General features: G+C 41.8%; 1 long non-coding RNA gene across 2 annotated transcripts; it reads right to left on the bottom strand.

Annotated features, from left to right (window-relative positions):
• Window positions 1-214: 214 nt before the first annotated feature.
• Window positions 215-3,074, bottom strand: LOC147821734 (uncharacterized). 2 transcript variants are annotated; one of them, XR_015446608.1, is made up of 3 exons: window positions 2,701-3,074; window positions 2,350-2,495; window positions 215-729 (listed from the first exon to the last, which is right to left on the bottom strand). It is a non-coding gene; the product is annotated as an uncharacterized LOC147821734 (long non-coding RNA). The 2 variants fall into 2 exon arrangements; XR_015446609.1 differs by having other exon boundaries at window positions 2,350-2,491.
• Window positions 3,075-13,508: the final 10,434 nt, after the last annotated feature.

Raw genomic sequence — 13,508 nt, 5'->3', positions numbered from 1 at the left:
GCTAATAACACAGTTCCAGAGATGGAGTAAGTTATAAAGAAGAGAGATTTGTTCTGGTTCAAAGTTGTCATCCAGAGGGCCGGGGATTTAGCTCAGTGGTTTCACCGCCTGCTGTGCAAGTGCAAGGACCCGAGTTTGATCCCCAGTACAACAAAAAAAAAAACAAAAAAAATCCCCAAAAAACAAAGTTGTGGTCCAGTGTCAAGAGGCCACATCAGGAGACGGCCTGTGGGAGACTGTAATATTATGTCCCAAAGCAGGCTGTATGCAGGACAGGCTATAAAGAGTTAACCCCACAATTAGCTTGTTTATAGATGTAAGTCCAGCTGAAGCCTATGTGCCAAGGTCAGAGTAACTCTCACCCAAATTCTGTTCCCACAACTAAAACCTTCTTACTAGAAGGACAATGTTCTAATTACAAACACATATTTTGTCTATTCTCTTCCTAATTCGCGAATGTTTCGTCTTATCCTTTAAGAACTTTGTTTACATTAACTTCCATAGAAACTGCATGACTGCCTATCCTCACACATAGTTTACCTTAACCCCAATTGATTACCAATAAAAATCAGTGGGTTGGACTGACCAGCACCTTTGATGGTTCCACTGGCATTGGTTGTCCTGGCACCTTGCTGTCTCTCTCTTAGTTCTGTCTCTTAGTGTATTTTTTTCTCAGGCCTCCATCATATGCTGGGCAGGAGTCAGGGATCTCCAGTAATGGCCTTCCTGCTGGCAGAGTCAGGCCATTGTTTGTCAGGAAACATGGTACATATGTGTATTTCTTTTGATTTCTCTCCCTCCCCTTATTAATCCCACAAAAATTCAATCATGGGGCTCCATCCTCATGATTTACCTAGTCCTCACCACCTCCTAAAATCCTCACCTCTAGATACCATAATCAGAGTAAGTTTCTACCCTCTTAATTCCTCACAGTGGGACTTAAATGCCAGCTTGAGTTTTGGGTGGCATAAACATATTCAAACCATAGCACCCCCTATTATTGCTGTGGCACTGCAAAGTCTAAAAGGAAAACTGTAAAATGTATTGAGATAGAACTTGTCTTCTGGTGATTTTTATGAGTTCTTCAAGCCCTAAGATGACATAATGATGACAGTGATTCTGAAACTGTGGGACAGATTAATGCCTGATAGAAATGAGTCTCCTTTGGGATAGAATTACTCACAAAATAAAGCATGATTCTCCCCCTGTGATCTGCAGTAGAACTGATTCAGGTAAAGAAGCCAGGCAGATCCATAACAGAGTTGCATGCAGGCAGTTCATAGCATCAAATACATCTCAACCTAAATGATAGAAACTTTTTCTAGATCTGATGTGAGGCAGAGATAGCAAAGACATCTTAAATATTATTGATTGTTGCTTTTTAATATTCTGTATGTGCTTGCCATAGAAAAATACTCCTCCTTCTCAAACTACACAGTGCAACCTAGAGGCTGGCATGTTGTGGACGTGATCCCTCAGTGTCCCCATTTAACTACTGGGTGAGTCGTGTATTCATTTTGTAAAACTTCCTGCCACACAGTCAATATTTTACTTCCTGCTTAAAGAATGAAGCCAAGAGACTTGAAATGAGTTAGTTATAGTTATTGGAGACAATGCTTCTGAACACAAACCCTAAAATCCACTGTAATGACAGGAAGGACATACACACCAGCCACTTCCATATCATGGCGTGGTGCCCAGGGATATCGTCTGACACAGCCCATAGCCACACAGGGCTATGAATTATGTTTCAAGAAAAAAAACTACACCCATAAAAAAGATCTGGGGGTGGGCATTCAGGCTTCATGCTTGTGAACAGATGTGTGGAGGAGCCGGCACTGAGTATGAAGAAAGGACCTGGGAAAGTTAGTGAGTGCCTCCTGAGAGAGAGGAACCATCCCTGCCTGTGGGTTCTTATTCTCCTAGAGCTTTGAAGTGTTCTGTGTCACAGCAGAAGAATCCTCTCTGCCCAGCAGGGACCCATATCATGCTTAACTCATCCATCTTTTCCTTAAATAGCTGGCAGGGGTTGAGGCTAGAATTAGATTGCTGGCATACTTTGTCCTATTTGCTCAAGTTCATTAGTGCCTGATGTCACCCACAGCAGCTGGGAGGCTTTTCCTTTTCAGAGCAAAGAGGTAAGAGAAAGGGTAGCCCACTCGGCAGAGGCACGTTCACCCCACAGATCAGTCATTGTAACTAGTTCAGGTTTCTGGGACACCAAAAAGCCCAAATGGCAGGGGCCAGGGGCCATTAGATCTTCACAATTGCCACAGTAGCCTCTGTCAGTGGACTGAAGCAGATAAAGTCCATCCATTTGTTTCTGGCACAGGGGAAACTATTTCTTACCTCCAGCTCAGCCTGGACGCAGCCGGCACTTGGTTTTGTTCATTTTCCCCTCCATCAGTTTAACAGAGTGAAGAGTGTGTGCTTTGAAGTTAGACAGGCTCTGCCTCCTGTTCGGCGTGTGATGTTTAAGCACGTTGCACAACTATCTAACACGAAGCATTTTTGTGAGGATTAAATGAGTTCATACAAGTTTCAACCCTTAATAACGGCTTGCAAGAGCACTCCATGAATGTAACCTATCCTGATTTCATTTTTGTTCCTATTACCGCCACCATCACCATGACTATTACTATTTGGCAGGCATTGTTCCAGGAAGAAGGGGTGCAAAACCAAACACAACCCACAACTGACCTTGTAGCAGCACTTGCTGTCTAGTGAGGAGACAGATGTGTGAGACCATGGCTGGCATTCGGCATGACCCAGCTCGCAGACAGAGGGACCAGCTACAGAAGCACAGGGATCACTCAGAGTTCTGCAGCGGTAGAGGGCAAATGGAGAAAGGATTAACAGACTTGATATTGGAGCTGACTGTGAAGGTGAGCATGAGAGTGTCCCCAGTGGGCAGGGTGACGCCGGGGAGCACTCTCTTGCTCTCTGGGTCCCAACCCTTCATCCAGTCTGGGCTTCAGTCTTCAGGCATCTCTAGAACTCTTCCTTCTCCACTTCTCTTCTCTCTTCCTTTGGACACAAACCACCTTGGAAGGAGACCCAGCCTCCAACTTCTCATCTCCTAGCCCTACCTGAAGTATCCAAGCATTTTGATCATTTGGAGGAGTTATTTTCCAACTAATAACAACAGGAAAATGTGTGACTATTTTAAGTAGAAAATTCAAGGGGTGCCCAATCATAACCAGCACAGTAGAGTCAACAGAGCTCTGGGTTGCAAATCAGGGGCTACACTGTGACTCAGGCCTGGGGACAGACTAACTCTGTTGCAGAGCTCTCAGATCACAGTGCAGGTACAAGAGGCAACTGGATGGCGGACCAAGTTGCCTGCTTCAAATTGTAAGCCTCTGTACAGAACTCATGAGGTACCCTTGTGGATGTCAGGCTGTCCTTTGACTTCTCGTGGTGTCCAGGTAGGAGACAAAGCATAGTATGCCCCCCTTGATAGGGAGAAACTGTCCTAGCACCAGCCCCTCCTCCATGCTGCTGAGCACAGAGCTGTGTTTTCAGATTTGATTGAGAATGTAGCCTTCCAGCATGGGGACAATTGCTCTGAGGGAAATGTGAGGAGCGCTGAGCATCTGATGCTCTCTGGCACTACCTTAGAGCCTGATGTGCAAAGAGCCCATAGGCTGCTGGGTCAGCACCCTGCAGGAGGGAGGGATCAAGTAACTGAAACAGGGAGAACACTTCAATTGGAAGGTGCATTTCCCTTCCAAAACCATTCATTTCAGGAGGACTGGCTTAGTTCACAAAGTCCAGGATAATGCCAGCAATGCAGATATCTCAATGATCTGACTTACAGACCTGTATTCATAACACAGCTGCTTTTTCCCCTTTAACTTTTTCAGAGTTATTCACTCTGTGGGGTCTCAGGGGCTGTGGTTATTAAAGGTAGATCAAATGAAAACAACCTCTGCCCATCATGGCCCCCACTGTTTGAACACCCACTCAGCCACCCATCACTCCAGAATGCTACAGTCCTTTTCACCTCTCAGTGCCTGCTTATGAACAGGAGAGAGGTCAATGAGAAAAGGGCAGGAGGAAGGAGGTCCCGAAGCTCACTGAGGGTGAGATCTAAAGACAGCAAAGACACAGAAATGACCAAAGGCAGGAGGTCCTCAGATCCTCCCTGCCGAGGGCAAGACTCTTGATAGATTTCCCTCCATTTTAGGGTAGCTGCTGTATATAATAGCTACCTTTCTCTTCCCAACACGCCCCTACTCCCACCTAAAGAGTAACCTAATACTTGCTCTCTTCTTAACAGCTAGTGACATCACAGGCTCCTCCAGTCCCTCGCCACTACCTCACTCAACCCCACCCCAGCTCCTATAAGAAGCACTCCCCATCCTGGCCATATTGCTTTTGTCTCTCCTTTGTTCAGAGATACCCCGGCAGATTATCCCTACAATAAAGGCTTGTTGTGGCCTGGTCTGGTCTTGGTTTTCAGCTTTTTTACCTGACATATCTGGTGCCAGAAACTGGGGAGGTAGGCAGTCAATTAAGTGACTATCCCCCGGGGGTCAGGGTCAATTGGCCTTTTGGTCACTTCCTCCAGACCACATCTGCCAAGCCAGGACCTTCTCGGGGCTTTCTGCCTTTGCCATTGCTGACACTGCACATCCACACCCATCATCAGTCTCTGGGTGAGTAGGCAGTTCAGCCTCCCTCTCATCGGGTTCTCTGTCTCATTCTCTCTCCCGGGCACTTCTCAGAAATCCAAGCACTTAGTCAGAGAGACCCCTGGGCTGCTGGGCCCAGGACCCTGCCCCTGGGGGATGCTCCATCAGCCAGGCTCCTCTCATTCTCTGCCTCTGGGAGACTCACTTAGAGATTGTCAAAGGAGAAAAGGACACTCCTCTCTTTTGTCCTTCTCCCAGAGGAGAGCTGCCTCCTCCTCATCCAGCATGGGAGCCCAACATCCAACCCCTCCCCATGCCTCTAGGCTGCTTCCTGGCACAACTCAGGCCCTTTGGATTGTTGGGACCAGGCTTTAAGCCGAAAAGACTTGTTTTCTATTGTAATCAGGTTTGGCCTCAGTACAAATTAGGCAATGGGTCTCAATGGCTCGAAAATGACACTTTTGATTTTTCACATATTGAGTGATTTACATAATTTCTGTCAACACAATGGCAAATGGTCAGAAATCCCCTACCTACTTCTACTTATGCTCATGACTCTCTCTATGTCAAACCTGTTCACCTTCTCAGGTACTTCGCGCCCACCCCTCCTGAGTACACCCTTCCTGACGCCAGTGTGTTTGATCCAGCTGATCACTCACCGCCCACACCTCCCATTTCTCCTCCTCATACTGGCACCCAATATCCCACCCTTCCGGCCTCCCTGGGGCTACCATCATGCCCCTCCATGAAGTGGCATGAATGGAAGGTGTTATCAGAGTCCAAGTCCCTTCCTCACTCAGATCTTTCTCAAATTAAAAAGCATCTTGGCTCATTTTCCTCTGCCCCTGACTCCTACATCAAAAAATTTCATTACTTGACTCTGTCCTATGATCTGGCTTGATAAAATATCTATATGACACTGACTTCTACCCTTCCCCCCAGGACAAGAAAAGAGTTTGGATGGCGGCCCAGACCACAGCAGATGCATTTTATGCTGCTGATAACACCAAGCCAGTGGAAACCCAGGCTGTCCCCCAAAAAGATCCACAATGGGACTCTCAGCTAGGCCAGGCAGATAGAGGCTGCATAGATCATATGACTCTCTGCCTCATAAAAGGTTTTTTAAAAAACAGCTCACAAATCTTAACTTTGATAAGACTAAAAAATAACTCAGACCCATAAAAAAATCTGACACAGTTTCTGTCACGGCTCACTGAGGCCCTTCAAAAATATACCAAAATTGATCCTACCTCCCAGGCTGACATGATCATCATTAACACTCACTTTATCTTTCAGTCAGCCCCTGATATTAAGAAAAAGCTAAAAAAGGTTAAAGAGGGTCCAGCAGGGCTTGCACTCAGATTTTTTAAAAAAGTAAGTGATGGATTTAAAACAGCTAGAAAAGCTCTGAACAGCAAAAAACAAACTAGTGAGAAAAAACACTCCTGACTTTAAAAGCCAAGGTGAGCACTATGTTATCCCAAAACAAAGCCAGAGAAACTACAGCTGTGCTCTACCAGACATCAAGAAATTTTACAAGAAAAATCAAGTTATAAATTTTACTAATTGATAAATGTATTTATTTCAATTTCAGTCAATTTTTTTTTTTTTTTTTTTTTTTTGGGTACAGAGGATCGAACTCGGGTCCTTGTGCTTGTGCATCAGGCGGTGAAAACACTGAGCTAAATCTCCAGCCCTTGGGTTGATATTTAATTGGTGTGGTTAAAACACTTCTTGTGCATTGTAAATTCTTAAATTGTAATTATAGGGTTAACTTACTCTTTTCTGTACTTTGTTGATAAAAAAAACTCAAGGTTACTACTGTTGACAACCAGTCAAATTTTAACATGTACCAATCTGAGAACAACAACAACAAAAAAGGGACACTTGAAAATTTTAACAGCTAAAGACGTTTGTTATAGAAGGTTTATAATGTCAGAGAAAAAAATATTGAAAAAGCTATAAGTAAAAGAGATATATTTTTGATATAAAAGGATTTTATATGTTTGTCTTGTTAGAAGGACAAGACCAAAAGGGGTAGGTCTGTCAAGAAGGTGTGCAGAAGCGATTTATGAAGAAAATATGTACGTTTACTTGTTGGTTTCAAGTTTGTTATAAAAGGTTTACAGAAATAGAGTTTTCATTCCTTCTGATTCTAATACTGCAAGAGATCTCTGTTAATTGACTTACAAAAAGTTTTAAATAGTCTTATTTATAATTATAAACCTAAAAATTATAGAGATATAATTCCATTGGGCTAAATATATTTGAGTGCACTCTAGTTTTATAAATTGTCTTATATGTTTGTTTTTTGTCCAATCATACAGCTATTTTGTTTATAGATAAAGATTATTAAGTTAAAGACATGCTCCCTTTGGTGAACAAAGGAGAGGCCACATGGAAATATTTTCCAGTCTTTGTTCACTAGGGGGATCTCAACAGTTTTTTTCTTACAACAGACTGACCTGATAGTTTTCATAGCCTTATGAAAGACTTACATCAATAGATATTACTTAAATATATTATTGTACTATGTTTACATTGATTGTCATCAAAGGGATAAATTCTAAATATGTTATTATGGTATGTTTACACTGGTCATTTTCAAAGGACTAAATTTCCTGTAAAAAAACAAAAATAAAAAGACTTTTTTTTTTCTGGTGTACTCAATGTATTTATACTTTCTGACTGTATAGGTTTTCTAATATGTTGTTTATGATAATCTTTTTGATTCAGGTATTTGCCTTTTTCATACACTCCAGCTATTTATGATAACAGGTACATTTATGGGCTGAAATATTTTCTTTAGATGGTATTCTATCAAAAGATAATAACTTAGATGAAAATTTTGGGTGTTTTTAAAAAATGAGTATGTTTAACAATGGCTATTTTATATCAAGATGGACATTTAAATATGTTACAAAGGTAAGGTCATCATGATTGTCATGTTAAAATATTATTTGTGACTCTTTTTCTGTTAATATTGTACAGGAATTCAACTACTAGAACAACCATGACTGATAACAATAACAGTTCTCTATAATTTAAATTCCAAAGTGCTTGCTATTCAGGTAAAATTGTAATAGTTAAATTCATTACTCTTGTTGCAATGTTATGCTATTGACCTTCTCTTCTGGGTGTTCAACAACTAAAGTTTGGAGACCAAAACTAGAAAGGTAACTGGGCTATGAGGACAGCCAATATTTTGACCCTGGCCCCTCAAGGTCAACAAAAATCCAGGACACGAGAGAACCTTCTCTACAGGGTCCTACATCTTTGGTAAGTCCCTCAACCTCCTGACCAGGGAGATTACTGGACACCAGAGGACAATGTACCATGTGCCAAAGGAGGGTCACCAAGAAAAAAATCTCCCACACTTTCACTGAAAGCAACTTGGTCAAGCAAGGCCATGACCATCCTGATGGCTGACACTGATGGAGGAGCAGAGAGGCTCTATGCATGGTTCCAAAGTAATGGCCTGGGGAGACTTAACTGACCTTGATAGATAACAAGAGGTTCATATTGGTTGACACAGGTCTCACTTTAACTTGGTCTTAAACACCCCACAGAAAAAAAATAACCAAAAGGGGTATAAAATAATGACATAATAATAATGCTAGACTTCAGAGAAATTAAGACATAGCCCATCCATAAAAATCTTTTGGTTCACTCATAACACAGCCATTTTTTAAAAAACAAAACACAAAAAGCAAAACTTTGGGGACTAAATACAAGGGAGAAATCATTAATTAGCTATAAGTTGTATAGATTCTTTTCAGAAAAATTAAAATAAGCTCTTTGCTGGTGTCCAATCCTAGAAACCATTGGTCTCCAGATCTCTCCTTTTTGATAAGTGTTTTTCTGATTCTGTGATAACTAATCAACTATCATGTAGTGATCAAAAAAAGAAAACATAAAGTAAGAGTATTGGGGAGAAGATCACCTGCTTGTCAGCCACAGTCAGGATATAAGTTCTACACTGAGCAGCTACAAGATTTGTTCCTTTTAAAATAATGTACATCCTTGTTCTCTCTTTATGATGCCTCTTCTCTCATTGTGCTCATATTTCCTGGATACCTACCCGTGTCTAAAACGATTAAGCCTTTTCTGTTACATTTGCTCTCCTTAAGTTGGCCAGTGTCCTTGTTGAGGTTATCAGTTCTCTTTATTTTAAAATATATCTAGGAGGCCTCCAAAAACTGAGAGATACAGGAATAAAACTGTCCTTTACACAACTATTCCATGGCTTTGCTGGAACTGTCAAAGTAAAATGTGTTTTCATGGCCTTGAATTTAAAGGACAAGTCAGGTTCATAGTAACACTGCACTCATTGGTATGTTGGCCTCCAAAAGACATTTGCTCAGTTACATGCACCTTTTATATTCCAAGGAAAGATTATAGAGATTATAAAGATTATATAAATTGTGTTTAACACTTTTCCACTCATTCTCTCAGAGCAAGGACATGACACAGGGGCCCTTAGATCATGAGCTATGATCTCTTATTTCTCTTACTTCTGTAACAGTCTCTTACTTCTATAACAGATGAGCCCCTAAACATCCAGCTGTCTCTGTAAGACCTATGTAAATAATGAGAGAAATTACATGTCAAATGAGGGAAAAACTTAAGACTCAATGGGCCAGATAGATGTGTCCCCCAAGGTGCTAATCAGTGGTGGGATACATTTGGTTCTTGGAGCTCATGGCTCCCCTGGCTATTACCACTCTTGGGGTCCCTCAGTATTATCTGTCTGATCCCCTGTTTTGGACTGTGCTTGTTTTGCTGTTTTCAAAATTTCTTGCAGGAATGCATGAGGGCATTTACCAACCAGACAGTCATGGAGCTCATCATGGTGGGGTACCAGCCACTGTGGCAGAGGAAAAAAGTCCCCACCTACCGCTGCCCCCATAAGACACAGGTTTAGCCCTAACCTTTGCCGCTTTGTCAGTTTGAAGCAGCTCCAGAAAAAGAGACCTTTGCCCAAAAACCATAAAACAAGACCCTGGAATGACAGATTTCCCTCCAATTTAGGGTGGCTGCTGTATATAATAGCTACCTTCTTCTTCCCAACACGCCCCTACTCCCACCTAAAGAGTAACCTAATACTTGCTCTCTTCCTAACAGCTAGTGACATCACAGGCTCCTCCAGTCCCTCGCCACTACCTCACTCAACCCCACCCCAGCTCCTACAAGGCCCACCCCAGCTCCTATAAGAAGCACTCCCCAACCTGGCCATATTGCTTTTGTCTCTCCTTTGTTCAGAGACACCCCGACAGATTGCCCCTACAGTAAAGGCTTGTTGTGGCCTGGTCTGGTCTTGGCTTTTGGCTTTTTTACCTGACAACTTTGTTCCCACCACCACAATTCCTCCTTAGATCTTCATCCAACCTCTGTTCTGGAAGCCTCCATGATGAAGTGCTCATCCTGAGCTGGACCAGACACTCTGTGCTGGATCAGACACTGCTAGAGTGGAGCAGCTGCCATCTCCCTACCTCTGAATCCTCCTAAGGGAAGAGCTACCTGAAAGAGGGAATAGAAAGCAGATGGGCTGGTCAGGGGACCATCACCATAGGAAACCCAAAAAAGAAAAATGAAGACACTGTAAAAGATGATTTTGAAGATCCCTCCAAGTCTGCTGAGGATTTATTAAAAGTAGCTCATGCTCACTACAGGAAATGTGGACGATATCAAGAAGCTGCATGATTGCCTATTTTCCTACCAACAATCACTGTTAGTGCTGGTTGGCATATTTACTTCTAGGATCTTAAAACTTTGCTAAACATTAACACTTCATCTAAACTAGCCTTTACATTTCCTTCACGTCAGTATTAATCCATTCTCTTTTACTATAGTGAAACACCTGAGGATATAAAGATAATATGTTTATTGAATTCTCAGTTCTGCAGGTTCAGGGCATGGCACTGTGATCAGCTATTGGGTTGGTGACAGGAGGAAACAGGCAAGGAAAATGCTATATAAGGTATTTTAATTTCCATTAAAATACTAATTGTATAATATCCTATGCACAGGGCTACACTAAAAAAATTAAGAAGCAGATTGTAATGCTCTCAGATTGTTTGCTTCCATTTCCCAGATCCCGAGCACCATCTCACTTCCCCAGAGCTTCTCCTCCAACTTCACCTCTTCCCACTCTGGTCTCCCCTGTTCCTCTCCTTACCTGCCCCCCACATATGCACACCACATACCTGGTGCCACAGTTCTCTTACCTTTACTTGGATCTGTTTTATTTCCAACAAGTGAAAAGAAAACCTACTTTAGAGGAAGCCGTGCCTGGCAGATAAGATTTTGCCATGTTACTCTCCAGCAGGGCATTGCCATGGAAACAGAGGGCCACACTTCATCTGAAGAGCTGAAAACTAAGGAGATGGGGGGCTCAGTGCTGTGACTCAGGAGTATATTTTGGCTTTGATGAGAGAGAGAGAAAAATTGTCCATCACTCTGGAAATCATGCTGATACTAACAAGGCAACACCAGATCAGGTTCCTGCAGACTGAACATTTGCAGAATAACAGAGATGGAAAAGGAATGCTTTTCCCTGTCAACATAGAACCTGTTCTTTCCTTGAAGGAACAGGTCCTCCTCAGATAACCAAGGAGAAAAGGAAGCCAGTTGTCACCAGGTTTCCTCCTAGCCAGGCCTACACCTCCTTCTTTTGGGTCCCGTGGACCCTGACGCAACCCACCATGACTGTAGCTACCAGAATCTCTGCCTCCTCTACCAAGGTGGAAGCCACTAACTGATGGACTGGTCTTGGTGACTTCCCAGCTCTCAACATGATCTGTGGACCACAGTTGGTAATTAGCAACTTTGCTGAACTGATGAATTAATTATGAAGCTTGTGAAACAAGTTTGATAGATTTCCTGTGACCTTAATTCTATTTCACACTTGCCAGTGGAATCTCATTAATTTATCCTCAATTTCTTGCCCCTTTCTGAAAAATGGAATTTGGATCAAAATCCACTTTTAGATACATTTCCTGTATAAAATTTCCTGTCTAAAAGAGCTGTACCCTCCTTCCCCTTCAGGCATCTTGGTATAGGAAATGTGACCTGTTTAACTCCATCTCTCTAAAACCAAGGTGGAAAAAATTTAGAAAACTTAGAATAAACAAGCACAGGCTGCTTAAAAATGGACATTGCTAGAGATGGGTGATGTGGGCACTTGATATTTCTGGACTGCCCCTGATCCAGGACTTCCACAGGTTTCTGAGAAGAACCCAACATTCTAACCTGTCTAAATTACATCCTATTAGTGTGAGAATCATCAAGTCACATCAAGATGCAGAAAACAACAATAACTATTTCTTCGAGGAAACTGTAAGAGCCTCCACCAAGTAGCACATTTGAAGGAAAAGAGCCAGAGTAGGCAAAACTGAATAGTACATGGTCAGTACTATTGAATTTATTGAATTATTCTTATTCACCTTGTGTTTCTAAGTACTTGTTTCACTGGTGATCAATACCAATTGAGATAATGTTCATTCCTGAATCAATGATTGTCCACCAGTTATGGGTCAGATGTTATACTGGGCACTAGGTTTATCAGAGAGAGCAAAATAACCACAACCTTGCCTCATGGAGCTAGCTGGAAGCCCAACAGGGAAGCACTCATTCAATAAATAAAAATATAGCTCTTAGCCAGGATACTTGCTTACAAAGGAAATGTGCCCTAGTGGTAAGACAGAGGCCTAGTAGACCTTTGGAAGTGAACAAAACCATCTTTGAAGCAATGACATTTGAATTGAGACATGGAGGCTAAGTAGGATTACCCAGGTGAAAACCAAGGAGCCTTCCAGGCTGTGGGAAGAGTGTGTGCCAAGCCTGCTAGTATGCATGAAGGAAGGAAAGAGTGCACAGATGGGAGACTGAGGAGGTAAGAGGGCCAGAGCCTTGGGTGATAACAGGCCACATGTTGAACTTGCATGTTGCCCAATGGGCAATGGAAAAATACCAAAGGGTGTTTTGTTGTTTTTAGAAGCAAAGTAAGATGATCTGACAAACATTGATGTATAGCTGATCAATGGGGATCCTTCTCCCCCCCGCATTAAGTTTATTGGTACATTTTAGGTATAAAATACAGTTACAGTCATCATTGGGATCTTGAACCATTACATGAGTATCTTGGTTCTTATTTTTTTCCCCTTCCCCTGCCCTCCCTTCACCCCCTCCACCCTTCCCTGTTTGCAAATATTTTGTTTCCATTTTTTCCCTTTTCACATATTTTTTCCCTTCTTCCCTTTCCCCTACCTCTCCCACTTCCCCTGCTCCTTTAGACCTTTCCTTCCTATTACACAATATCAATTATACATTTTTAAAATTACAATACCAAGACCTAGGAGACATTACCACAGATTTTACAGAATTTAAAATGATATAGAAAGCATATTTCAAAAATATTTTGAAATAAATTTGACAACTTCTAAGAAGTACCTTGGAAGACAAATTACTGAAACTAACTCTGGAGGAAATATAAAATTTGAATAGCACCTATTAAAGAAAGTATATTCCTAGCTTGAAAACCTACCTATATGACAACAACAGGTTTAATATACATTTTAACTGATAAATTATATCAAACAATTAAAGCAGAAAAAAGAAGGAACACTTCTCCCCTCATTTTAGGAACTCAACATTGTGCTAATCCTAAAACTGGATAAAGATAATAGAAGAAAAAAGTATGAACATAGATAGAAATTTGTTTAACAAAGCAAACTAATAGAAGTCAGGTCTGGAAGTATGTAGAAAGTGGTTTTATTATAGTGATGGCAGTGTTGGTTCAGCATCCACCCCCAAAAGTCATCATTTTAACAGAGGAAAGGAAAAAGCCATATGATCCTGTCAGTAGTTGGA

This window comes from Heterocephalus glaber, unplaced genomic scaffold (genome assembly GCF_053883595.1).
Source record: "Heterocephalus glaber isolate CG9 unplaced genomic scaffold, H.glaber_assembly_v1.0 deba00001719, whole genome shotgun sequence".
NCBI lineage: Eukaryota > Metazoa > Chordata > Mammalia > Rodentia > Bathyergidae > Heterocephalus > Heterocephalus glaber.
Note: the sequence above shows the minus strand (reverse complement) of the source record. Positions and strands in the feature narration are given on the sequence as shown.